Genomic DNA, 27306 nt, shown 5'->3' with positions numbered 1-27306 from the left:
GGAATTGGACTTCTTGAAATCGAATGATTTGCCTTTACAAATCACCCTATCCTGTTAGTATCACTATCATTTTTTCTTACAATCAAACATCAGCAAACAAAGTAGCAAATCAGTCGAACAAGATTAATTATCACGAACTGGTGGTTAATTTAGATTCACACTAAAAATAAACAGAATAGCAAAATTGTTTGTTGTACCCAGCCCATGTTTGTGCCTTATCAAACAAGCAATCTCACCAAATCTTGCTATTTTGCATGTAATTTTATTGAGTCTATCATCAAGAAGCAGCGAGACGTAGAGATGTTCTGTTCTGCCTGGGTATTTAATATTGATGCGATGTATCGACTTTGGATGTCTTGGTAGAAGTCATAGTGTGGCAGCACAAGTTAGTAGATAATAGGGTTCAACCTGTCGCTTTCTTGTGAGATCAACGCACCATACTGGTTATGCAAGAGAAGAAAGCGAGTTTGCACTACCCTCATCAACTGTGTTTATCCTCCTACAAATGTTCATAGTTTAGTATTCAGCTCTCTACTGAAGCTGACTTATCTGATGAAACAATTTTTTTAGAACACAACAATGTGAAACAGTCTGTTAAGCATGTACCAAAATCACAGTTATCAAAGGCCTAAACATCCCCCCCCCCTCCCCAGTTAGCCTAAGCAAGTAAAGGGCTGACTGGGTCAAAAGCATTTTTCTTTCTCCAAGCCTTGTCTCAGGACAGTTGTGAAAGTTGACCTTTGTGGCCCTGGCAGAACGAAGCAGCTGCTGATTTAGCACCCCAAAGTCTGCACTTTGACACTTGTCCTGCTAATACGAGACCCCCTGAGAAATGCTCTAGCAACCAGAAGGAAGAAAACAGAGCAGACAAGACCCACGAGGTAGTTTTCCTGCCCAAGTTCCATTGCAATGCATGGAAGGGATGTAATGGCAATTAAAAAAAAAAAAGCATGTTCCTGTTTAGTTCTTACTCACTTCAAAGAGATTAGTGTAGAGAAACTGCCCAATAGCTCGTGCTAAGACCGGTCAAACCATACAGGTCAGTTCAATAGCTACCGCGTTCAGCCATCTGCACATTAACCAAGACAGCCCTCAGTAGCGTGGCAGCAGGTTTTGGGCACATTTTATTGGCACAGAGCATGTTCAAGCTCCACCTGCATACTAAAACAAACAAATGAAACCTTTTTGAGATGACCCTGGATGGTGTCCGGTGCGTTGTGTTGCTTCCAGCTGTCATAAGTGGCCCCTCGTGTTAAAGCTTAACCAAAAAACAAGAAATCTAGCACTTGATATGTGCTATTTTCTATCTAACTCTTTCACCCTGTGATGTGCCGCATGTGCCTTATTTTCCAACAGTGAGCTTTTAATGATAAACAGTCCAAATTTATGATCAAGTGCGGCAGAGAGGTAGTGGAGTTTTTTCCCCATTAGATCCTACCTTTTCATGTCCCTTACTTCTTCCTCGGCTTTTCTCTTCAGTAGTAAAATAAAATTTATCGTGGACAAAGATCGCCGGCATGCAACTTGTAGAGTTGAATTACTGACAGTAAAGTTCTACATCAGCTGTCAAGTCAGTAATGCTCTTGCTTTCAAATTATTTGTTAGCTACGGAAGAGTTAGTATAATTTCAGGAACTCTACTTTCCATATTTCTATATTGCCTTGTTTGCTTTAGAAATATAAGCCTTCATGGCATCTTCCTTTGACATGCCTTTCATAAGGTTCCAAGTTTTCCATTTGGCTTTGCTGTTCAAGTTTAGCATTCCTGGGCATTCGATTTTGATGTCTCCTATAGCAGATAGGAGTCCATAGAACTCCCTCAGTTCATCATCACTTGATCTGGTCTTTAATTGTCTTCCTTTAACTGCTACTCTGTTCAAAGTCAAACTGGAGAGACATATTCCAAAGCCTCTGAACAGGGAGTAAAATGCTATTGCCTTAGAATCCTCTCCCTTTCTTGACTTTTCGATGTAATGTGACAATTTGCAGAAAATCCATTCTTGAAATAAATATTAGGTATGAGTCACAGACATAGGGTTGGATCCAGCCATCTTTTTTCACTTACCATTACACAATCTTCCTCCCTTCTGTTACCTATAAGCTAGGTAACACTTCTTTTTGTATGTGCAAGTCTTACAATTCTCAGCATAGCCAAAGAGACCTTTCTTTTGTTTTCACCAGCAGAAAGATTGGTTGGATCCGACCCACTGAGATTAGATTATCTGATAATGTACTTAATCTTAATAAGCACAAGCTTACGTGGTTAGCGGGTATGCCTGGGGAACTGCAAAAACGCATGCGCTCCCAGGCCGGCTGCCGCCCGTTCAAGATACAGGCGGGCGGCTTGCTGAAACGCAGCAACGGCACCGACCTGGCTCCCCTTCCCTCCCTCAGGAACGGCAGATCAGGCGTCACCCCAAAGCCAAACTCCCTTTTATAAGTGTTGTTTTTGAGAGGGAACAGCCGCTCTTCCCCGGGCGGCGGGTGCAAACAGCACTGCCGGGAACACGCTATTTCCCCTCTCCCACTTACCTTTAGCCATTAGCCCTGCTGGCCTCCTAAGCGTCCCCTGTCTTCGCTGTCCCTCCGAATCCCCTGGAGGTCGAGAGGCAAGCAGCTGGTCAGGGGCTTAGGAGGCCAGCAGGGCTTGCACGGTAACAGCCGCATTAAGCAGGTAAGTGGGGGAGAGGAAGGGAAGCGGCTCAAGCGGAGTCAGCCTCTCCGCGGGCGCGGTGCTCTGCTGGGGGCCGCCACACGCTTAGTATGCTTTAATCGCGAGCAGCCTCCTCCACCCCACGCAGGAATTCTTGCCGGGCGTAGTTTAGAGGTCCATGGCGCGGAAGGGCCATGGAGGCAAGATTTGTAGGACTACCTTATCCCCTTTTTAAAAATGCTTACCTTCCTTTCAATAATATGGAGAGGGGAGCAAAGCAAGAAGCAGAAAGAAACTCTGGCTCTAAGGTTATCAAGTTCTGATCCCATCTGTTAATGGAGTTATGCTCAAAATCTATTTAACTGTAAGTGAAAAAGCAAAATGATTCACTTTCTTTAGTTAAATTATTGTGCTAAGCAAAATCAGTTATTCCAAATGCTCACAAAAAGAAAATTAAACTACTACCATTTGAATGAAAAGTTCATCTCATTACATTGAATGGAATAGGCCTTGTTATTTAACACAAGAACTCTGTGATAGGTTTGCCATCTTCTTTCTTCCGTATAGAAACTCTGTACTTTAAGCAATTAGCGGCAGGCAGCTTTTCAAAAGGAGAGGCTTTTCTGACAGAGACATATTCCAGAAATACATAATTTGGATATTTATACCCCGCTTTTCTCCCCAGTAGCAACCCAAATACTCCAACTTAGTCCAGGCCAGGGGTCTGCCACCTGCGGCTCTCCAGATGTTCATGGACTACAATTCCCATCAGCCCCTGCCACCATGGCCAATTTGGCTGATGGGAAATGTAGTCCATGAACATCTGGGGAGCCGCAGGTGGCAGACCCCTGGTCCAGGCTCATCAGAGACTGGGAACTAAGCAGGTTGGCCCATGATCAGTTCTTGGATGAGTGACCACCCAGGAAGACCAATGTTGCCAGGCAGAGGGTGGCAGTGGCAAACCACCTCTGAACATCTTTTGCCTGGACGGGTCATCATGAGTCAATGGCAGCTTGACAGCATGCTCTTCTTTTTCTCTGGCGTGTGAATGGCTTACATCATCTTTCTCTCCCCTTCCATTTTAGTCTGTCACTAGCCCTGTGAGGTAGGAAGAGAAAAACTGACTGGCTCAAGGTCAGCTAGCAAGCTTCTGTGCTAGAATGGGGATTTGGCTGAGACGACAAGTTAGACATTTTAACCATGACCCAATGCTCACGGACGGTGTGAATTTATTGGAGTGCTGTGGCTGTTAAAAGCAGACTCTGAGATACAGGCATGCCCCTACCCTTCTCTTTTGTGGTGCCCTACTGTGATCTGTTTTGGCTGTCTAGCCTTGGTCATACAATAAAAATGTCCACCATGATTGCAGGACAAATAGAGAGAGGATTTCTGGGGAATGCAAGTACATAAGCCTCATGTGAATGCTCATACATAACAGAGAGAGAGATTCCAAGTGTATCTAGCCGTTGGGGTTGAGCATCTCCCCCCCCCCCCCCCCCGCCATCTTAATGGTGTCCCCAGGAAAAGGATTTTAAAGTTTTTCCAGTGAGCCTGGTTCTTTTTTCCACCATTTTCTGCCACTTCAGGGATCCTCCATGCCACCCGCCATTTGCTAAGTGTTCCCCATGGATGTTTCCCCAGCTGGCATTGTGGCCACCAGCTGGCATTGTGGATACCCCGCTATCAGTGTTTAAAGTACATAAATAAACTTAGCTTTGCCTGGCAATTATGTGAACATGTTGTTTCCCCTCCCCCTTTTTTTGTTTTCCATGAGGTGTTTTTGAAAATATGGAGACTCGATACGAGAATGATCAACTTTCCTATTGATGGAAAATGTCGTAGTTCTACTATTGGTTGCCAGTTGGTATAATAATTGAATGCAGTGGCAACTTATCAGAGCCAGACCAACTATCCATCCATTTCCTTGTCCCCTTTCCTTTACCTTTTACCTGATGTCACCTCAACAATTCCTGTGTTTTATAGTAAAACTTTTAATATTGTATGTTATTATGATATCTAGGCTCTGTCGATAAGTCTTCTGTCTGGTCTGCAAAGTAGTATGTAGGAATGGCACCTCTGACGAGTCTGTTTGGACTATTGATAAGAGTCTGAACTGCAAACGTTACACACGGGACTATCACTATGTGTATATGTTTGAAGTATTTATCTGTTTTTTATGGACAATTGATTGTAATATGGAATGCCAATAAAGGCCTAAATTATTATTATAAAACTTTCATATTGAGCGTCTGTAGCATCAAAGATACCTCATGGAAAAACAAAAAAGGGGGGAAACGACACATTTACATAATTACCATGCAAAACTACGTTTATTTGTGTGCTTAAATACTGAAATAGCAGGAGGCCACAATGCTAGCTGAAGTAACATCCACAGGAAACACTTAGCAAATGGTGGGTAGCTTGGAGGATCCCTGAAGCAGTACCGGGCCATAACATTTCTTTTTATCCAGGCTTTTTATTGAAAGGTTCCATCTTTCTAATGTGCTGTTTTCCTGGGCTGCTTCCAGCCTTAGGGTTGTTTTATGTATGCCATTTTAGGTTTGTGAATATTATTTGATGTTGGGGTGCTGTGTGGTTTCCGGGCTGTATGGCCGTGTTCTAGCAGCATTCTCTCCTGACGTTTCGCCTGCATCTGTGGCTGGCATCTTCAGAGGATCTGATAGTAAGAGAGGAAAGCAAGTGGAGTATATATCCCTGTGATTTATTTGATGTTGTTTTTATGGCCCTAGCAGACTGGGATTTTTATAGCTGGTTTTATTTATTTTTATTTTACTCCATTTATACCCCACCTTTCTCCACAATGGGGACTTAAAGTACATTATATAATTCTCCTCTCCTCCATTTTATCTTCACAGCAATCCTGTGAGGTAGGTTAGGCTGAGAGTGTGTAACTGATCCAGTCACCTAGCAAACCTCCATGGCAGAATGTGGGTTCAAATCTGTGTCTCTGTTATTCTAGTTGAGCGCTATAACAACTATATCATACTGGCTTTCTCCAAAAGCCAATAATTGTATAGGTTTCTTTTATGATTTTGTTGCTCTTTTTCATACTTTTGGATCCATATTGAGTAGGTCTCTAGAAAGGAGGCATCTACATTTTCCAAATAAATAAATTGTAAATATGTAAATAAATTTGAAAATCTAAGCAGTAGTCCTTGCCGTGAGAATACGCCGTTGCATGAACATTTGTATACCATGTTGGTTGGAAAGGATCCCTCTGCTTTCTGTATCTGGAAGGCTACAAGATTTTCAGTCACCAGGTGTGTTTTTCATTTGCTTTTATTTTTTGTTACATAATGGGGGGAAAGTAGAGCTGAAAGAACAATCAAACGACTCGAGGAAATGTTTTTCTCTTAGATAAACATGGGCATAAGATACAGCAAAAAAGGCTCTCCTTTCATCTTGTCTCCCCTGAAGGATGTGCATGTATTTAATGTTCTGACTAGAACTGGACTCTTACTTGCCTCAGATAACAGCAGAGAACAATTTAATCCTTGCAAAGTTTACACATGTATCTAATCAAAGACACTTACTTCAACTCGTTTCTCGTTGCTTATTCTTGCGCAACTGGCACCCAAGTCTTCAGATCTCTGTCTTAAGCAGCGTTCTGTAAATGTGGGCATAAATCTTCAGCAGGATAATTATTATTATGTTACAATAAATGTCAGACACTTCGTGAATGTTGACATTTACCTTTGACATATGACCTACTTTCATTCCCATTTGCATCATTTTCTGATAAATGATGGCACTTAACCATTGCCAGTTTGGTAAATGTCCAATATAAGACTCGTGACACGATAATTTCAGGACAAATCCGTCTAAGGTTGTATCCAGTGGTGAGATTCAGCAAGTTCACACCACTTCAGCAGAACCGGTTGTTAAAATGGCTCTTGCATACAATCAATTGTTCAATTATTTAAATCCCACCCTCGGAACCGGTTGTTAAATTATTTGAATTCTCCCACTGGTAGTATCCCTTCCTTCCACCAAGGGTGGTGTACATGATTGTGCCTCACTCATGCATTTTATCACACAAAAACCCAGTGTGGTGAGTTAGGCCGGTCCAAGGTCACACAGAAATAGCAATGGGGATCTCAATCCAGGATTCCCAGATCCCAGTTTAATATTTCAACTATTACCATTCTGTCTAATCAAGCATCATTGGCCAGTGATATTTTCTCTTCATGAATTGAAAAATGTGGGGTCCCCTTGCATTTATATGGTGCTGTTTAATAGTTTGTCACATATTGAGCTTGTCACATACTGTCTCCCATACTGCAAACAGGGAAAATAGGGTTGGCATGTCTGAGGCAGCAGAGGCTGCCTTGGGGTCCTGTTCAGGGCCTTCAAGCCAGAGATTTCCTGGTTCTCAAAATTCAAAGCCTCAGCCAATAGAGACCCTCCACCCCACTCAGTTTCATCTCAGCGTTGTCACTATGGTATTTTCAACATCTGTTTTGAAGTGATAGGGATCCTGTCAGGCTCCTAAATGCTGCCCATAATCTGCCCCTCAGCCTGATAGAAAGAAACAGGCTGGACAGTTCTGTGTTCTGATAAAGATCATTTGTGGTTTCCTGTGCTGGGGACAAAAAGTTGAGCAAACTGAAAGGTCATCTGTGTTTACATTAACAATACGGAGGTTGCGCTATGTTTTGTAACAAAGTTGGGCCATTATTTATCCACTTATCCTTTCTTTTTTTTCTTAACGTTGCACTGGATGGGTTTGCTTATCGTGATATTTCCAACTCTGTAAACAGCCGAAGAGAAGGAGCTGGACTTCCCTAAATAGAGTGTTAGCTCACTTTTTTAAAAAAATTATCAGCACAATAGAGAGCTGCCCATCTGTTAGATTTTCACATCTGGAGCTGCAGATGCTCCCTCTTTACTGTCATTAATTATTGCAAGGAAATTACTACAGTATGTTTACCATCTATGTACCCCTCTTGCCTCCTTGCGCTGCCTCACAACAGATCTTCTATCTGTGAGTCAAAGACTGCATTTTCAAGAACAGTCCGAGAAACCAATGACAGACTCTTTCCTCGATATAATAGATTCTTGGAGAACATGTTCCCTAGCCACTAACACATAATTAGCACTCAGTTTAATGTTACTTGCGTAGGTTCCTTCATTGCCAAAGAAAGAGTTCGGTTCATTGTGGACATCTTTTAAATTTTCATCAAGAGCAAACGAGAAAAAAAAAATAAGCCCTTTTAAGATGATTCACGCACACGTGCCGGTATCTCGATAGATTCCCAATATGTGCAGCTGTCTGAATTTGGCAAAGTTCACGTTTTGATTTGGGATATACAAACCAGACCTTGGGATCTGCTGTAGTTGGTTCACACATAGGTGCATGCCCCTGTTCAGACAACGTGGAACAGCTCGAATTGGGGAGGATCTATGCACAAGTGCCAGCTTTCTGAAATATACGGGCATAACACCTGAAAAGGCCTGTTAAAATGTGTGTTGAGTTTGTGCCCAAGACATTGAATGTTTGTTGATGAAAAAAGGGTAGAAGAGATTTTTTTTTGGGGGGGGGGGTGTAAGATACCTGACTAATTGCTAATCTAAGAAACTTTTAAAGAATATTTATTTATTTACTTACTTACTTGCTTGCTTGCTTCTTTTTTAACCTACCTTTCTCTCTATTGGAGTCCCAAACTGGCTTACATCGTTTTCCCCTCTTCCATTTTTTCTTCACAATGACCTAGCAAGGAAGGGCGGACTGAGAGAATATTACTGGCCCATGATCCCCTAGTATGCATCCATGAAAGAGTGCGGATTCACACTCAAGTCTCCTGGGCCCTCGAGTCTCCCAGACTCTGACCACATCACCACACTGGTGTAGCCTGCTGGATCAGACCAAAGTTCCATTGAATCAAGCATTGGTCTCTGTTTTCAACCATCACTATTCAAATGCTTGCAGTAAAATAATCACCCTATTGTTTGACTTGTGCAGTCAGTGGTGTACATGGGGGGGGGGGAGAAGGGGCCAATGCCCCAAGTGCCCCTTGTGAGGGGCATGGGGGGAGTGCCCCTTCCCCCCAACTCACTACCCACCTGCCACCCAACCGTTCACTGCTTGCCCACTGCCCACCACTGACCTGCAAAACCCCTGCTGCTGCTCCTTGGGGTGGCTTCATCCTTTATCATCATGGGTGTGAAGGAGCAGTTCTTCTCCCATTTCTTGACCAGGGGCATCAGAAGACTGCCACCTATGCCTCCTCCCACAGAGCTGCCACACACACACATCACACACACTCCAGCCAGGCAGGCATGAGAGGCTCTGAAGAAAGGAGGTGGGAAAAAGCAGGAGGGAAAAGCCAGCTGCCTCACATCTGGCGTCCTCTTGCTGTCACAGCTGCTGTGGGTGTCACTGCCTGCCACCCACTCACTGCCCACCCACTGGAGAGGTTGGCAAGAGGTTGAGGGCATAGTTTTCCTCTGCCCTTCCCCCAAGGAAGCAGTTTTGGAGGGAGGGTGCAGTTTTGGAGGAGGGCACAATTTTTATGTGGGTATGCCATTTTATGTGGGTATGCACTGTGTGTAGTTAATATTCATACGCATGAAGCTGTCCTACACTGAATTGGTCCTTCAAGGTTGTTGTTGCCTATTAAGACTGGGAGCAGTTCTCCAGGGTCTCGGGTAGAGATTTTTTACGTCAGATCCCTTTTAGCTGGAGACATCAGGGATTGAATCTGGAGCCTTTTGAATTCCAAGCAGATGCTGTACCGCTGAGCCACAACTCCTCCCCCATCGAAGTTCATATTCCCCATAAATTTGTCTAAATTACTTTTGCTTTCTGATAGGTAATAAGACTTGTGCATGGTAAATATAGTGTAGTAATATCCAGTGGTGGGATCCAAAAATTTTAATAACAGGTTCCGATGGTGGTGGGATTCCAACAGTGGCACCGCCACGCACACACATCTCCAGTCCCTATTGGGCAGGGAGGTTGCTTTAGTAACCCCTTATTGGCATTCAGAAAAACTTAGTAACCACTTCTAGAGAACCAGTGAGAACTGGTTGGATCCCACCTCTGGTAATATCCTTCTGTTGGAGTGACTGGGGCCTTCCAAACTAATAAATTGTTTATGTTGTGTTGTCACAAACTCTCTTTCATCTGATGTATGAAGCAAATTCAATGAATATTCTCTCATTCGCACAAACACATGTCCAATATGTGTGGGGGATGGGAGAAGAACCTGGGATTAAAAGATAAAGGGACAGGTGCTGAAATACACAAGTCCGTCAACTGAAGATTAACAAGATGCAATCAGAATAAGTCTGGTAACAGGGCTGTGTGCTCCTATTTAAAGACTGACTTGCAACGTGTGTACTTATAGTAAAGAAAGCATCTGCTGAAGTAAAGAGACTGTCGGTGGGAGAACGGCCTCAGATGATCTTTAACTGTCTTAATTCCAAATTACAGGTACACTGAGCAGTAAGGAAAGTGTGTTGTCAAGTCGTCCGTAAGGTTTTCGAGACAAGGGATGAACAGAAATTTCCTTCCTCTGCCTAGCAACCCTGGTCCTTCTTGATGGTCTCACATCTAAGTAATAACCCTGCTTAGCTCTCAAGCTCTGACAAGGCCAGGCTAGTCTGGTCTGTTAGGGGCCGCTGCTGGACTGTTAGGGCTGCTAGTGGACATGCCAAGAAAGCTCAGGTCCCGATCCAGCACAACAACTAGTAGCCCTGGATGCAGCTGTGGAGAGATAATCCAGGACCTGCCATCAAATATAGTCCTGGGGCCTTGCTCTCCTTCTGCAACCCAAATGCTGTCAATCTGTCTTCCCACAAGTAAGTTTCGTTTTATTTAATGACATGTATTCCAAGAAAAAATGTTCTTAGGATTGAAACCAGCATTCCGTGTCAGCTGTGTGCCTCCACAGCCACCGTATTGGTGCTGTGCACCAGAGAGTTCTCCGGGGGGGGGGGGGGGGGTCAGTTTTGTGCAGCATTTCCAAAATGCCATGCAGCACTGGGAAACACTTGGAGCAACCACTGATTGCAACTATAGTATATTTAAATATGATGTAGCATTTGATGCTTTCATGGCCAGATTCAATTGGTTGTTGTGGGTTTTCCGGGCTGTGCGGCCGTGGTCTGGTAAACCTTGTTCCTAACGTTTCGCCTGCATCTGTGGCTGGCATCTTCAGAGGTGTATCACAGTCTGTTATGCACTGTGCCCAGGACTGTGTTATAGACTGTTCTATACTGCGTCCAGAAGTCTGTTATTCACATCCTAGACCTAGACACAGTGTGTAACAGACTTCCCTCTGTGATGCACCTCTGAAGATGCCAGCCACAGATGCAGGCGAAACGTTAGGAACAAGATCTACCAGACCACGGCCACACAGCCCAGAAAGCCCACAACAACCAGTTATTAACAACTCTTCACTAAATTCACTGAATGTATTTACGACAGTTCACTAGAGAGGCAAAAAGGCTTCCTATTTGAGGTGAAGACCACTGCCTTCATGGTCAAGGGTGAAAGGTTAGACAAGTGCAACCGTATTTGTCCACTTACCAAATGTAATATAAACAAAAGTGGTGCACTGGGAGACCTCAGCTTTATGGGATCTTTCAGAACTGTCCCCTTCGCCACCCTTCTCTGTACCGCAGCCTGTTTACATGGGCAGGTTGTGATAACAGCAAGGAGGCACAATCAGATGCATTTTCCTCTTCCTCCTCAGTATGAATGTGTGTCTCTGTGCGTTAAAGCATTCTGGGCTTCTAGATGAAAGAGTCGTAATTCCTATTTTATATTATAAAGTTTAATCTCCCTAACGTGAAAACTCCCTGCTTATATCACTACTGCCACTATTTACATAAACTGCAGACAGCAACAACTGCTTGCGTAAATTGTTGTCTGCTACGTAGTCAATGTCATCAGACCAATTTACGCAAATTGCTGCAGGCGGAACGTACAATATGGCTTTGCTTCTTGGGAACTCACATCCGTCAGACCATATTCCTTCACATGCAGAACCAATGCAGATTTCAGGACAAAGTCTTGAGGCTGTTGGCTCAGCTGCAGAACCTTTAACACCAACTGCATGTGTTGGATGCTGCTTGTTTGTGTGGTTCTCTTCCGCTTTTTGCCTACAACAAAACCCGTACAATAGTCTCCCCCATTCTCCAAACCTTTCGTTCCATTCTTGCTTTGGGGGTGTGGTTTGTCCTGTGCTGTGAAAGGCTTTCCAGATTATAAATGCATATGCCTGGTTATGCCTGCTTAAAAAAAAATTTTGTGGACGCTGCTTTGATTTCAAGAATAGTTGGAGGATAATCTGGACAACCAAGTTTGATTTCCCCACTCCTCCAACATGAGCAGCAGATTCTTATCTGACGAACCACGTTTGTTTCCTTACTCCTGCACATGAAACCTGCTGAATGACTTTGGGCTAATCCCAGTTCTCTCCAAACTCTCTAAGCCCCACTTACTGTCAGGGATTGCACTTAGTTGATTGAGATGCATTCCTACCTCAATGTAATCGCTGCAAGATATATGTAACCAGCCTGCTATATGTTACCCCTGCTGTAATGCGACATTCTTTCCTTGATCTTTACTTTATGGCTTCACACGCTGAGTAGATAACTAGGCTTACCGCTGACACTTCTGGTCGCATGGGAAATGGGGTATTTCCGTTGCCCTGTGGGGGCAGGAGGCCAGGTGGCTCTATCTGTTGCTGACCTTCGGGTGCCTAAGTTCCGAAATAACTCTTTCTCACATTCTTTGGGAAAATGGGAGGGGGGGGGTCAACTTCTGGTTAAAGGGAATAGCAAATGCCAGGTTCGGCAGAACGGGCTTCAACAATCTAGGTGCTTTGTTGCCTACCAGTAAACACTGCTGATCAAACAATACAGAGTCCGTTTATTGACTCATGGTCCAAGACCTAATACCTACCTCACAAGATGTCTGTTGTAGAGGAAGAGAGGGAAGGAGTTTATAAGTGAGACTCCCTGCAGGGTCAGTCCTGGTTAGTATTTGGGTGGGAGACCACCAAGGAAGTCCGTGGTTGCTGTGCAGAGGCAGGCAATGGCAAACCACCTCTGAATGTCTCTTGCCTTGAAAACCCTGTGGGTTCAACACAAGTTAGCTGTGATTTGACAACAAAAGAAAAATGGGCTCGCCCGCATTCTTGCCTCTTATCTGTAAAGTGCCCATTCTTTTTTTTTTCCATCAGGGCTTTATATCATTCTGCAATTTATTCATGCTTCCTTTTTAAAGCTGTTATAATTGTAATATATTTAGGTGCGTATATATATACTGGAATAAAGAGTGCTCTAAAATAAACTAAGGTAATGTCATCTTAGGGCTAATCCACAAAATACCAGTTCCTTAACTATAAGATTTAAGGGAATTTCTGTGAACTATGAATTGCATCAGTACAATTTTTCTTTACCTCTGGTACACATTCAAAATCTTTTTTTTTTCAGTTTTGGTTTCTTATGCTCAATAACTATTCTGCTCTCAAATATGATGATGTCATTATTTTATTGGTTACTTTTTCACTAGTCCTTTTTGGAGTCAGTTTAACATTTGTATTACTTAATTTACGTGTTCCTCATGTGGCTCTGTCTGATCCTTCTCCTCTGCTTTCATTTTATTCTAATGCTTGCTTTTTATTCTACCAGTTCTTTTTTAAACCTCATCTTTCTTCTTTACCAACTCATTTAAGTATTTTTTCCTTAACTACTTCCTATACATTAAATGTTTTTACATAGAAGATTTAGGTGCCACCTTTCTAAAGATCTGCTCAATGCATCTTTCAAAGTACAATCTACAAGAAAACATTTAAAACACTATTAAAATGATCAATAATAAACACGCTATAAAAACAAGTCTTTAAAAACAAAAAAAAACCCCAAGCAAGAGAATAAAAACACAAGCCAATGTGATGTAGTGGTTAGGAACAGTGGATTCTAATCTGAAGAATTGGATTTGACTCTACACTCCTCTGTATGAGTGGCAGACTGTTATCTGGAGACCCAGGTTTGATTCCCCTCTCCTACACATGAACCCTGCTAGGTGACCTTGAGCTAGTGACAGTTCTCTCAGAGCTCTCTCAGCCCCACCTACCTCACAAGTTTTCTGTCATGCGGAGAGGAAGGGAAAGGAGTTTGTAAGCTGCCTTGAATCTCCTTATAGTTAAGAAAAGCCAAGTATAAATCCAAAGTCTTCCTCCTCTTTTAAGAACAATATTAACAAAACAGTCTTCATCCATGATCTTCTGAAACCCAGTCCCTTGTGCTACTTTCATTTTCATTTTTATTTTTTTTAAAGGCCTCTTGAAAAAAATGTTCTTGGGCAGCAGTGGTGTAGGAGGTTAAGAGCTCGTGTATCTAATCTGGAGGAACCGGGTTTGATTCCCTGCTCTGCCGCCTGAGCTGTGGAGGCTTATCTGGAGAATTCAGATTAGCCTGTACACTCCCACACACGCCAGCTGGGTGACCTTGGGTTAGTCACAGCTTCTTGGAGCTCTCTCAGCCCCACCTACCTCACAGGGTGTTTGTTGTGAGGGGGGAAGGGCAAGGAGACTGTAAGCCCCTTTGAGTATCCTGCAGGAAAGAAAGGGGGAATATAAATCCAAACTCCTCCTCCTCCTCCTCCTCTTCTTCTTCTTCTTCTTCTTCTTCTTCTTCTTCTTCTTCTTCTTCTTCTTCTTCTTCTTCTTCTTCTTCTTCTTCTTCTTCTTCTTCTTCTTCTTCTTCTTCTTCTCCTAGTCACATCACAAGTATATCATCTTCCATTTTCCTCCTCTTTTGTTTCCTCTTGCTTTACTGTACCTGCTTTGCATTGAGATCCACACACTGAAGCACTGCAGTTTGACCAAGGAGACCTTGGTCCACAAGGATACTCTGCTAATAGTTGTTTGTTTGTTTATTCAACGTAATTTCCCCCACCAACTCCCCCCCCCCCAAGTGGGGACTCCAAGCAGCTTACATCATCATTCAAGTTTAGGGTGAAAGGTCTAAGGTCACTAGCCTAAGGTCACCCGGCAAGCTTCCACGGCAGAGTGGAGATCTGAACCAGATCCTAGTCCCGGCACACTATCCAGTACACCACACTGAGTATGAGCAGTTACTGTATGCTCAGCCAACATGTTTAGACTTGTGAGAATAAAATGGAGGATGGACAGTTCCCATGCAAGCTTTTGGACAGAGGTTTTTGCTGTTTAAATTACTTTTCAGCAGTGCCTAGTTATATATAATCCCCACTTCTCTGGAAACTTCATGACTGAAATTTTGTGATATTTAGAGTCAAGAATGTCATAAAGTTCCAGGCACAGTGCTTATCTGGATTAATTCCATTTGGACTGAAGACTGGCAGTGTTCTAGTAGTATAGGTGCGGCGCAGGTGGATCAAAGAAGTATTTCTACCAGCCTCGAGGCATCTATTTATTTCTTTCATTTACACCCTGCTTTTCTCCCCGATATGTATGCAAAGCAGCTTACAATATTTTGCCCTGTTTTATCCTCACAGCAACACCAGGTGTTAAAAACCCATCTGAGCTACCTATGTATATGCTAAGTGCGGTCAAGTCATTTCTGACTCATGGTGGCCCTGTGAATCAAGGTCCTCCCAAACATCTAATTGTTAAAGCCTTTCTCGGGTCTTGCAAACTGAGAACCATAGCTCCCTGGAGAGTTAATCCATCTCATGTCAGGTCTTTTTCCTTTTCTGCTGCCTCTGACTTTTCCTAGCATTATTGTTTTTTCCTAGCGATTCTTGTCTTTTCATAATGTGACCAAAGTCCAATAGTCTTAGTTTAGTCATTTTCACTTCTAAACTTGGTTTGATCTGGACCCCCCCCCCTTTGTCTTTTTTGGCAGTCCACAGTATCTTTAAAACTCTCCTCCAACACAGTATTTCAAAGGCATCATCTTTGTTCCTGTCATTTCCTTCATTGTCCAGCTCTCTGTGTTTGGGTGTACATAGTAATAGGGTATATTATGGCATGAATGAACTTGACCTTGGTTGCCCATGACATTTTCTTACACTTAAGAATCTTTCCTAGTTCCTTCATGGTTGCCCTTCTTCATCTCAATCTCCTTCTGATTCCTTGATTGCAGTCTCCCTTTGGGCTGATAATAGAGTCAAGGAATAGAAAGTCTTCAACAATTTCCATTTCCTCATTGTGAACCTTAAAGTTGAGTAATTCCCTGGAACTGTGGCTTGAGCTAATAATGCTAAGTAATCCAGCTTTTTATGTTTACCCAAAAGAGTACATTTTGATTCCTTAATGGACATATTCCAGAGGGTAGCCTCTTTTGAAACCAAAATAACAAAAAGTCCCATGGCACCTTAAATGCTAACATATGTATCGTGGAGTCAATTTCTGTGAGCTTTAGCCTATTTTGTCAGACACATGCTCTAATGGACATGTGTTCTCAGTTTTCCAGTGCAATTCATTTTTTTAAAGGTGCGGTTAGTGAGCATCATCAATATATCTAATTCTCCACATGACCAAATCTGTGGATACTTATATTCAGAGGCTGGAGTCATGAACAGACAAGACACATCTTTCTACAATCCTGAGATAAGCCCCAGGTTAGCAGAAAAATTGGGAATCTAAAAACAAATACATTGGGTTATTAACCACCCCACAAATAACAGAAGCAGAGCCTGTAGCTTTAAGGGGGAGATGTCCTCTGTGGTCATTACTAGACAACTACAACAGAGCTGCTAGTCGTAACCTTGGTTTTATGTCAGTAAAATAGAAACCTACCTCATAGGTTTTTGTGAAGATAAAATGGAGGAGAGTAAAATGCTTTGCGTCCCCATTGTGGAGAAAGGAATGACATAGATGTAGCAAATAAAGGTATAGATGTATTAAATAAATAAATAATATAGCTGAAGGTCAGGGGGGAGATAAAATGTAGGTTGGATGGTGAACGGAAAGAAGAACAGGGAAAGGTGAGGATACGGGGCCTACCAGCAAGAGGGAAAGAGGAAACAATGTGGGGGAAAGAATAGAGGGCAAACAGAGATACCACTCAGAAGTCATTCAGTCAGAGCTTTGCACTGTGCAACTTAGGCAGGCTTTTCCCATTGAGATGCTTCCAGGGATAGGGAAGGAAGAGAAACAGAAGAAGAGAAGGGGGAGAACAGTAGGTTGTCTGGTGGGTGTGAAGAAAAGACAGAAGCAGGAAAAAGGAGAGGCTCATCATGAAAGAGGAAATAGTGGGGAAATGAGATGCCTCCCCACAACTCCTTTCAGGTCCTCCACTTGTAGAAAATAACGGTCAGCGATGGCTGCATTCACACTTCATTGGACCCCGTGCTATTGTCCATACAAGAAAATGCAGTTGCAAAGGATTGCCTTCATGCATTGATGGTTCCGTACATAACAATGTGGGTCTGTTAAACAACATAAAAATAGCTGTAGTGATAGAAGACAGCAGTAACGTCCTATGTTTTGTCCAATTTGTCCTATTTGAACCTGCAAAATAGGTTGTCAAATGGCAGGAAAATGTGTCACACAGAAGGAAAATGTGCCTGGCGTGGGAGTGCCCTCGTAAGGTTGGCATTTTAGAAAGAGATGATAATGGGGCATAAAGGGCAGCAAAGATACCATAACAGTCCAGGCATTCCTAGTGTGTTAGTGGACAAAGGAAAACAGACACTTCCAAAAACAGGAATGCATGGAAAATACTAGCTGTCCTGCTAATTTGAGTGATGTAGTAGGAGGGAGGAAATGGGAAGTGACTTCCCTGCAGTTTGCACTTTGCTAATCTTGCCGGTTGCTGGGCAGAGCGATAAGTGACACTTTTGGGTCCCTGTTCCTCTATGTTATATTGCCCTTTGCAGCCACAATCTATGGCTATTCATAGCAGTAATCCAAGGATGATATCACTGCAGATTGGAAAACTATTGGAAAATTATTTCAATAAATAATGTTTTAAACCTTGGCTACTAGTGTTGAGGTTTGGGAAAGAGTTTTTGGGGTGGGGATCTACCTGACTGGCATTTCTAGCATGATCAAGAAATAGTTAAAGGAACCACTGAATATAAAACTGCTAATTATCAAAAACACATATGTGTTTATTACAAATCAAAATCATATACGATTATAAAAGGCCTTGTGCACACAATATCACGCTTAGAATATACAGAAGGGTCCTATGGGACACTTTTTTGACTCTTAAAAACAGATGCGTTTGGGCCAACTGGTCTTCCTCAGTGGTCAAAAGTAATACAATAATACAGTGTACAGCTACCAGACTACAAATTACAATTATAACATTTTTATAACTGAGACCAGTTCTTAGAGAGTTGTTTAAAATTGGCATCCAGGTCTTTCACACAAAGTCGTGTCCTTTTAAAGAGTATGATGCCATGTGCCAATCATGCCTAATTCTGTTACGGCAAACTCCTATAATTCAGAGAAGGGCAACAAGGATGATTGAGGGATTGGAGCACCTTCCTTATGAGGAGAGGCTGCAGCGTTTGGGACTCTTTAGTTTGGAGAGGAGACGTCTGATTGAAGTCCGTAAAATTATGCATGGGGTAGAAAATGTCAGAGAGAAATTTTTCTCTCTTTCTCACAATACTAGAACCAGGGGGCATACATTGAAAATGCTGGGGGGAAGAATTAGGACTAATAAAAGGAAACACTTCTTCACGCAATGCGTGATTGGTGTTTGGAATATGCTGCCACAGGAGGTGATGATGGCCACTAACCTGGACAGATTTATGGAGGAGAAGTCGATCTATGGCTACCAATCTTGATCCTCCTTGATCTGAGATTGCAAATGCCTTAACAGACCAGGTGCTCGGGAGCAGCAGCAAAGCAGAAGGCCATTGCTTTCACCTCCTGCATGTGAGCTCCCAAAGGCACCTGGTGGGCCACTGCTAATAGCAGAGTGCTGGACTAGATGGACTCTGGTCTGATCCAGCAGGTTCTTTCTTATGTTCTTACGTTCTTAATTCCAGTCATAGGAAATTCATTTGGTCTGCAGTGAATGAATTAGGTAGCTAAACACTGTATTATTGTATTACTTTTGACCACTGAGGAAGGCCAGTTGGCTGAAATGTGTCTGTTTTTAAGGGTCAAAAAAGTGTCTCATAGGACCCTTCTGTGTATTGTAAGTGTGATATTGTGTGCATAAGGCAGGCAATTGCGGGTCTTTTATAAACGTAAATGGTTTTTATTTGTAATAAACACATATGTGTTTGTGATACTTAGCAGTTTTGTATTTAGTGGCCTCTTTGACGATTTCTTGATCTTTTAGGTTCTTAATTCTTTTTTTGTAGGGTTACGTTTGTTTCTTCTTCTTTGTGCATTCCCAGGATGGCCACATCTCTGCTTGGCCTGAACCAGCAGGGATGTCAGCGCTTTAGGATGACATGGTAGGATTCACTCCAAATTCTGTAGTCCATCCCAGTATATCAACATCGCTACCAGTTCATGCCAGAAGTGTCGTTGCAACACTTGAAGGGAACACCAATTCTCGTTTCTCCTTCCCTCTTCCTTAGCAAACAGCAGGAGGGCAAAGGGGCTGCCAGTGGGAGACTTGGTAAGAACAGACTGGCCACAATCTGGGGCTGAATTAAGCCTGCTCACCTCCCATTGATTTTAGGAGAGGTTTAAGTGCAGGTAGTCAAGAAGAATTCACATTTTTCAAGAAGATGTCCAGAGAACTATTTTTTCCCCAAGTTGACTCATATGGCTTGATATTAGACCTTCTGCAAGCCTGCCAATTGGACTGGGGGGAAATGCCCTGTGCGTTTCCATGTCTATATTTTCATTGAATTGTTTATATATGTTATGTGTACCTTATTTTAAATTTATTTTTAAATATTTTGACGTTCACTTCCTTGGGGATTCCACTTGGGTGGAAAAGCAGCACAGAAATGCTTTACATCAAATAAGTAAGATGTTTTCGTTGCTCTGTGTATTAAAAGTCTATTCAGGTCATTCTTCCTCATTTCTGTGGTCTCTGTTTGTGAACCCCCAAATAGTATAGGCTTGGTTGTAATGGACTGACAGTGGTAACATCTAAACTGGATTATTCGTTCTCTCTATGGAGCGTCATTGAGTATAACGTTGGAAGCTTCATCTGGTGCCGAGCTTGGGCTCTTGAGTGCTGACTGAAGGAAGACTTTGAGATAGGGTTGCCAACTTTGATTCAGGAATGCCTGGAGATTTGGGGGCAGTGTGATGTCACAGAATCTGCCATTTTCTTCGTGGGGAACTGAACTCTGTAGTCTAGAGATCATTTGTAATTCAGTAGATACGGGAGGGTCAACCGTTAAGCATGTCATGGTTAAGCGTGGTGGACACTAATCTGGAGAACTGGGTTTGATTCTCCACTCCTCCATGTCCAGCCTGCTGGGTGACCTTGTGCCAGCCACTGTTCTCTCAGAACTCTCTCAGCTCACATGGAGGCACCTCTGAACATCTCGTGCCTCGAAAGTCCTATGGGTTGCCATATGTCAGCTGTGACGATAGCATTTTCTACCACCACCGGATACATATTGAAGTTATATTGAAGGTGGTAAGTAGGTCTATTGAGAATCCTTCTCAGGTCTATCCCATGGGGCTTACGCCTAGGAACACATTCTTTGAATAGCTCTGGAAGTTCTTTAGCAATTATTGTTTGTTTGTTTATTGTCAGACATTTTGAAATATCATTCTGCTATATTTTGTTTTGTGACTAACATTTGTAAAAATCATAAGTGTTGCTTTGTATTACTGAACATCATGTTGGACGCATAACTGAAAGGCAACCACAACCTTTCTGTCTGTTCAAATGTTAAGTTACATGTCAATCATAGTCAGTTCAATTGGGTTTACTCTCAAGTAACTGGGATACGTTTGCTGGTGAAGAATTTTACAAATTAACGGCTTATCATAAAATATAATTTAGTTAATTACTTCATTTATACCCCACCTTTGTCCTCACTAGAGACCCCGGGCAGTTCCTCTCCTCCATTTTATACTCACAACAACTCTGTGAAGTAGGTTAAGTTGAATTCACTCAGAAAACTTCCATGGCAGAGGTGGATTCAAACCTGGAAGTTTCATATCCTAGTCCAGTGATGGCGAACCTTTTCGAGACCGAGTGCCATAATTGCAACCCAAAACCCACTTATTTATCGCAAAGTGCCAACACAGCAATTTAACCAGAATACTGAGGCTTTAGTTTAGAGAAAATGGCTGGCTCAGAGGCATGTGTCACTCGAGAGTAAGCTTGGTGGTAATCGGTGGCTTTGCTTTGAAGCAACTGTGCAACTCTTCCAACGGGTGAATCATGACCCTAGGAGGGTTTACTCAGAAGCAAGCCCCATTGCCAGCAACCAAGCTTACTCCCAGGTAAAAGATTGCACTTTAGTTCTTCACATGAAAATCAGTGGGGTTTAACAGCGCTTAATAGGGTTACCTACACTTCTTCCCCAAAACTAGGTCTTAGGTTTAATGCTAATAATTGAGCCCAGCGGCCCAGGCCAGCCTAGATGTGTGTGTGTGTGTGTGTGTGTGCGGGGGGGGGGGGTAACTCTGTTTGCTCATGCCCACAGAGAGGGCTCTGAGTGCCACCTCTGGCACCCATGCCATAGGTTCGCCACCACTGTCCTAGTCTAACCACTATACTAAGGTAATAGATGGTGGGTGGACTTGTGCTTCCATCATCTTGCCATGAATAGCAGCATTCATTCTCACACAGGAGCTGGGTCGCACATTAAAAACCAACAACATTTATTTTAACATGAACTTTCACAAGTCAGCACTCACTCCCTAAGACCTTTCTGAGAAAAAAAGCAAGTGTTCAAAAGCTGAGGAGATGGGTCCCATATCCACCATCATGCCCTCCCTTGCAGACTGATAAAACGTCTTATACACAGAAGCCTTCCCAAGGCTGTGTGGGTAAAGAAAGCATGACCCACACTCAATCTCAGTGTAAACTGGCTATTTGTCAGGGCACAAGAGGTACGTGTAGGGGGGCTTCCTATGTAAACTGACTTGGCTGGAGTCAGTAAACATTACTTCATTGTCCCAAATCATCCACAAGAGTGTAACCAATTCGAGTTTAGCTTTAGGCCTGTCTGTTTATCATTATGTTTTAAACTGTTTACAAGAAGGCAAGCACACTGCATGTCCCCTGAGGAGGTGGATAAAGCCATATGGGGTTTCTTTCTGAAGCAAAGTTCAGAGGCACACGTGGCCACTGTTTCCGCACCCATTTTTCATTTTTAAACGCATCCGACCATGAGGTTAACTTACAAGGTTCGTGATAACTGAAGCAACCAGGTGCATGAAGAGCTGTTGGGTAGAAAGAGTGACCCTAAGCAGAGTTGCACCTTTCTAAACCAACAGACATCAATGGATTTAGGAGGTGTAAGTCTGTTTAGGATTGCACTGAAATGGGCCTTAAGCTTAAACTTATATTTATTCCATTGCCTTGTGGACTATTTGCCATTATGCAGAAATGTTTACCAGCTCCAGCTGAGTCAGTTTACATGGGAAACCCTCACACACAGTACCTCTTGTGCCCTGATGGATGGCTAGTTTACATTGCAAAAGAGCACAGATTATGCTTTCTTAACCCTCACAATTCTTTGAGTCTTAAGCTCTAACAGTTTGCAGAGAAAGTAATAAAGTTTAAGACTGGGCCCTCATCCTATGCATTGGGCACTTGCTCTGTGAACAATTAAAGTCATTTCTTGTTGCAAAGAGTTACCGGTAAATTATGTACAGCACAGTAAAGAAATAATTGATGGAGGACTGCCATCTCTTATTTTAATGTACTTCTAAGCGGGTGTTTTGGGGGGTATACCTTGTTTTAGGGAGGGAATGAAACACAGCTAGTCCATGACGGATTTGGTTATTCTTGTCTGCCTAGAACATTGAAGCAATAACTCATACTATGTTTTGGCCGTCACTTTCTTCTCCTTATGTTGTGAACCCATTTATATTCAGTGGTGAGTTTGACAAAAAAAAAAGCAAGAGAGAGAAAATCTCACACCAACTGGTAGAGCTATGAATATAAATGCAAACAGGTTTCATGGGAAACTGTCAAAGATGTTCGGCATCAACTTTAGTACTTTCTGTCTTGCCATTCTACCATCAAAAGCTATTGACTGAGGATGTTGAAGGACCCTTCCGCACATGCAGAATAGTGCACTTTCAATGCACTTTGCAGCGGGATTTTACTGTGCAGAATAGCAAAATCCATTTGCAAACAATTGTGAAAGTAGATTGAAAGTGCATTATTCTGCATGTGCAGAAGGGGCCATAGAGAAGACAGGCAAATGGGCCATAGACTGAGAGGTTTGTGGTAATCCAGCAGGCATGACCTGAGAGCCAGAAACCCATCGGGCCTACAAAGCAGCTGGCATCAGCCCAATGCAATACAACAGTACTTTCAACACTATGGTATTATAGAATAGAAGCATGTAATACATTTAGCTAAAATGAATTCCAATCTTTAATGTAACATTTTATTTTATTTCTTTATTTTTTGTTCTTTTTTTGTAATGTGGTGGATCTAGTGACGAAGGGAGGGGGAACTGCGCCCGGGGCATGAACTGCCCGTGAGCCCCCTCCCTCCCCTGACATACCCTGTCCTGCCCCTGAAACACCCTGACACACCCTGCCCCAGCCCCAACATGCCCCAGCCCCTGACACATGACTGCAATGGCGGAGCCCGGGGCAAGCCGCCCCAAAGGTCCCCATTGCAGCTATGCCTCTGTGTGAATCATGATGTTCTTGTTTGTGTCCCCCCTTTTGAACTGTATCTGCTTTTCCATCAGTATAAGAAGAGGAGAAGAAGAAGAGTTTGGATTTATATCCCCCCTTTCTCTCCTGCAGGAGACTCAAAGGGGCTTACAAACTCCTTGCCCTTCCCCCCTCACAACAAACACCCTGTGAGGTAGGTGGGGCTGAGAGAGCTCTGAAGAACTGTGACTAGCCCAAGGTCACCCAGCTGGCGTGTGTGGGAGTGTACAGGCTAATCTGAATTCTCCAGATAAGCCTCCACAGCTCAGGCGGCAGAGCTGAGAATCAAACCCGGTTCCTCCAGATTAGATACACGAGCTCTTAACCTCCTACGCCACTGCTGCTCTACTGGAGTCCTTTTTTGTATTTTCAAAGAGATAGCCGCTGGTTTGCTTTAACTCAACAGTTCTTTATATTGTCTGAATCTTCCCATCCGGCTTTCCCCTCTCCGTAGTCCTTTTCAAAAATTACATTTCAAAAGATCCCACTATGCATACCAGGAAGGTGTGCTACCTGCAATATTCCCCATGCATGTGGTCATCATTGTGTCCAAATAGGGTACTGCAGTTATTTTCTAGCTTCAGTACATGCTGGAAAATGTAGCATTTTGTTCACATGTACTGCGGTTTGCAAGCTTTGCTCAGACAAAATAGCAACAGTGTATATCCAGAACACTTCAGGTAGCACACGCTCTCTGTGCATGTGGCTGGATCCTCAAAAAACGTAATGGCTGAAAAAGCTCTGTAAAGTATTATAGATTCGTCAGAGTTATTAAGTTTCTAAGTAAGACACAGACTTTGATAGAACATGATAACTATAATATGTCCTTCGCTGGTCAGTAGGATTGCTACTTGTCCAAAAGTTCTTTGCAATGAAAATGAGATGTGCCTAGATTTATTATTGTAAAAGAAATATGCTGCATCTGCGGATCCTGTTATTTTTAGCATTAGCCGTATCACCTTGGACAGTACAACTTAACTCAGTGTTTGAAACCATATTTTAAAGGCCTCACAGCAGTTTGAAAGAGCACCAAATCACTGTTTAAAATCTATTTTAAACACAAGAAGACATTTTTTGGCAATGGAACAGTCCAGAGGAAGAGGAACAATGTACAGCTAAACATTTCAAAACTTCTCAAAATATGAATGGATTAAATGAAACAGATGTGGGAAAAGACAAAGAGGTCGTCTGGTTCTCTGGAGACCCTGTTTTGGTTCCTTCATAGCCCAGATTCCTTATATGACCTTGGATACATAACATTCTGCCATTGTCATCCTCACGGAAATGGCCAATGTTGCAGGACATGGCTCTGTGTGTGTGCGTACACATACTCAAAATCTACTTTGCTAGAGTTCTGTCAGATGTACATGGTTGAAACCCCTCAGAGTAACCTTGCAACATCTTGAGTCAGTAAACTACTTAGGACGAAGCACTTTGAAGACTGTGAATCATAACTGTTTACGTTGTGGCTTGAAGTGGCTCAAGGACTTAGAATAATACAGTGCACGCTGACAAAAGTTCTGGAGAACCAAAAGTTCTCTCCCTGAGGAGCTGTGTGTACAGTTTTTAAGGAGGATGCCCATTTTCAGTCCCAGACAGCCAGCATGGTGTAGTGGTTAAGATCGGTGGACTCTAATGTGGATAACTGGGTTTGATTCCCTACTCCTCCACATGAGCAGCAGACTCTAGACTAGTGAGCCAGGTTTGTTTCCCCACTCCTACACATGAAGAATGCTGGGTGACCTTGGGCTAGTCACAGTTCCTCAAAACACTCTCAGCCCTACCTACCTCTCAAGATGTCTGTTGTGGGGAGGGAAGGAAATTGTAAGGCACTTTGAGACTCATAATGATTGAGAAAAGCAGGGTATAAATCGAAACTCCTCCTCCTCCTCCTCTTCTTCTTCTCCTCCTCCTCCTCCTCCTCCTCCTCCTCCTCCTCCTCCTCCTCCTCCTCCTCCTCCTCTTCTTTAACCTGTAGAGCTGTTGGCAATAGTAGCATCTCCATCACTCCCCCACAAATGAATGCTTCTGTCTACAACATCCACTGTCCACTCCCACCCTTCTATATTGATGCCTTCTCTAAATCTTCCGGTATCGTGGATAATGCTCAGAAAACAGAATGCTGGGAGAAGGTAGTCAAGGATGCGTTGAGACAGGTTTTCCCATTCAGTAGTGAGAGACAGAGTTCTGCCCCCACTCCTCTTCCCAATGTAGCTGCTGGGGGAGAGGGTCAACTGAGGATGATAACTTTTCCCCAAACTATTGGGGACCTCTTGGGGAAACTTCACAGTACAAGGAAGTGGTGTCCTCCCCCCGCCCCCTTCTAGGGAAATAACTAGGGTAGTAATTTTTCTGAGGGAAAACAGCACAACGGTGAAGGGTAAAAGGTGACTTTTATTTATTTATCATTTAGATGAGCACAGTATCTATCCGCTCAGCTCAAAGGCTCTCCAGGTGTAACATGATCCCTCTCCACACCACCCTTTCCAATAATTCAAAGCACATTGTATGACTGAAACATAAAAGTATCATGGCAGCACAACTAATACAGTGGATCCAACCATCTTCCAGAGATCCTTTCTTTAACTTGAGTAGCTCACCTTCCAATAGAAAAACTACTAAAGCTGGAGAAATTCTTCTTAGATTGGAGGAAGATTTCAAACTTTGCTACATGGAGTGAGATGACAGGAGAACAATCCAGCTCAATGAATGAATGAATGAATGAATGAATGAATGAATGAATGAATGAATGAATGAATGAATGAATACATACATACATACATACATACATACATACATACATACATACATACATTTTGCCAGTAAAATAATTCTGCTTTCAATGTACAACAACTTGCACATATTATGAAATGTGAACATAGTACATGAATTGCATATCTGATGATGCTACATATGGGCATATCACACACCAATGTGATCCCCTCCCCCCAAGAAGAACTTGTTAGATTTATCTGTTTCAATAGTATCCAATAGATTTCTGCATTGTTCACAGAGTCTTCAGAAACTTCTGCTAATGTGGAATATGACTGCCAGGTTGTTACTAGGGTCTCATGGCAGGAAGCATATTTTGCCAGCACTCAAAGATCTTCTGTGGCCCCTGGTATGTTTCTGTGCACAATTTAAAGTGCTCGTGTTCATCTGGCAAGCCAAAATGTTGGTAGAAAGGTGGCCTTATATGTGAGCCTATCTGTTGACATCAGGGGTCCCAGTATTGAAAACTGGGCTGGTGTCTAATGCAGAAAGGGCCTTCTCTATGGTTGTGCCCCATTTATGGAACTCCCTGTTGAGGGACAGTCAAATGGAATCATCATGTAAATTGCTAGATTAAGTTTGTGGGGAAGAGTATTCATGATGTGTTCCTGCTTGCTGGGTAACTGGTCATGTAGCTGGAATTTTGGGTTTGGGGTGGTGGGCACTTTTTATTTTTATTGTAATCGTTTTATGGCTCCTTTTAAAATGTGGTTTGTTTAGTTTGCTTTTTTATGGATTTGTGAACCATACTGAGTGCCATAATCTGGTGGAAAAGCTTTTTTTTAAAAAAAATCTATTGTCAGTCTCAGAATGTTTGTAATAGTTACGTGTTTTAGAAATGTGTGGTAATTGTAACCTTCCAGAAGCAAGTATGGACAGCGATCAAAGACGTTGCAAGGTAGGATTTTGCCACGGAACCTAAGAGATTTTAGCTTGCATTTCCAAAGGACTGTGTTGGAATTGATGACACAGAATTAGTCACTGCCTTGACAATTGCTGTAAGGAAATCACAGAAATATGGAGATGGAAAATTCTCCCTCAGTAAGAGAATGGTACCTAAGAATATGGCTTTTCTAAGTGAATCAGCTTACTATAGAATAGAAACAACCTTGATCAAACAGATTTATTTTCA

At 42.7% G+C, this 27306-nt stretch overlaps 1 protein-coding gene and 1 pseudogene across 1 annotated transcript in view; one reads left to right on the top strand and one right to left on the bottom strand.

The window, feature by feature from the left end:
- Positions 1-27306, top strand: part of NRG1 (neuregulin 1) — a 438532-nt gene that overhangs the window by 101235 nt on the left and 309991 nt on the right. The gene's annotated exons all lie outside the window — the stretch shown is intronic.
- On the bottom strand, positions 1637-1898 carry LOC125437055 (annotated as a pseudogene).

This window comes from Sphaerodactylus townsendi, linkage group LG07 (genome assembly GCF_021028975.2).
Source record: "Sphaerodactylus townsendi isolate TG3544 linkage group LG07, MPM_Stown_v2.3, whole genome shotgun sequence".
Taxonomy (NCBI): domain Eukaryota; kingdom Metazoa; phylum Chordata; class Lepidosauria; order Squamata; family Sphaerodactylidae; genus Sphaerodactylus; species Sphaerodactylus townsendi.
This window is presented reverse-complemented; position numbering and strand designations above follow the sequence as displayed.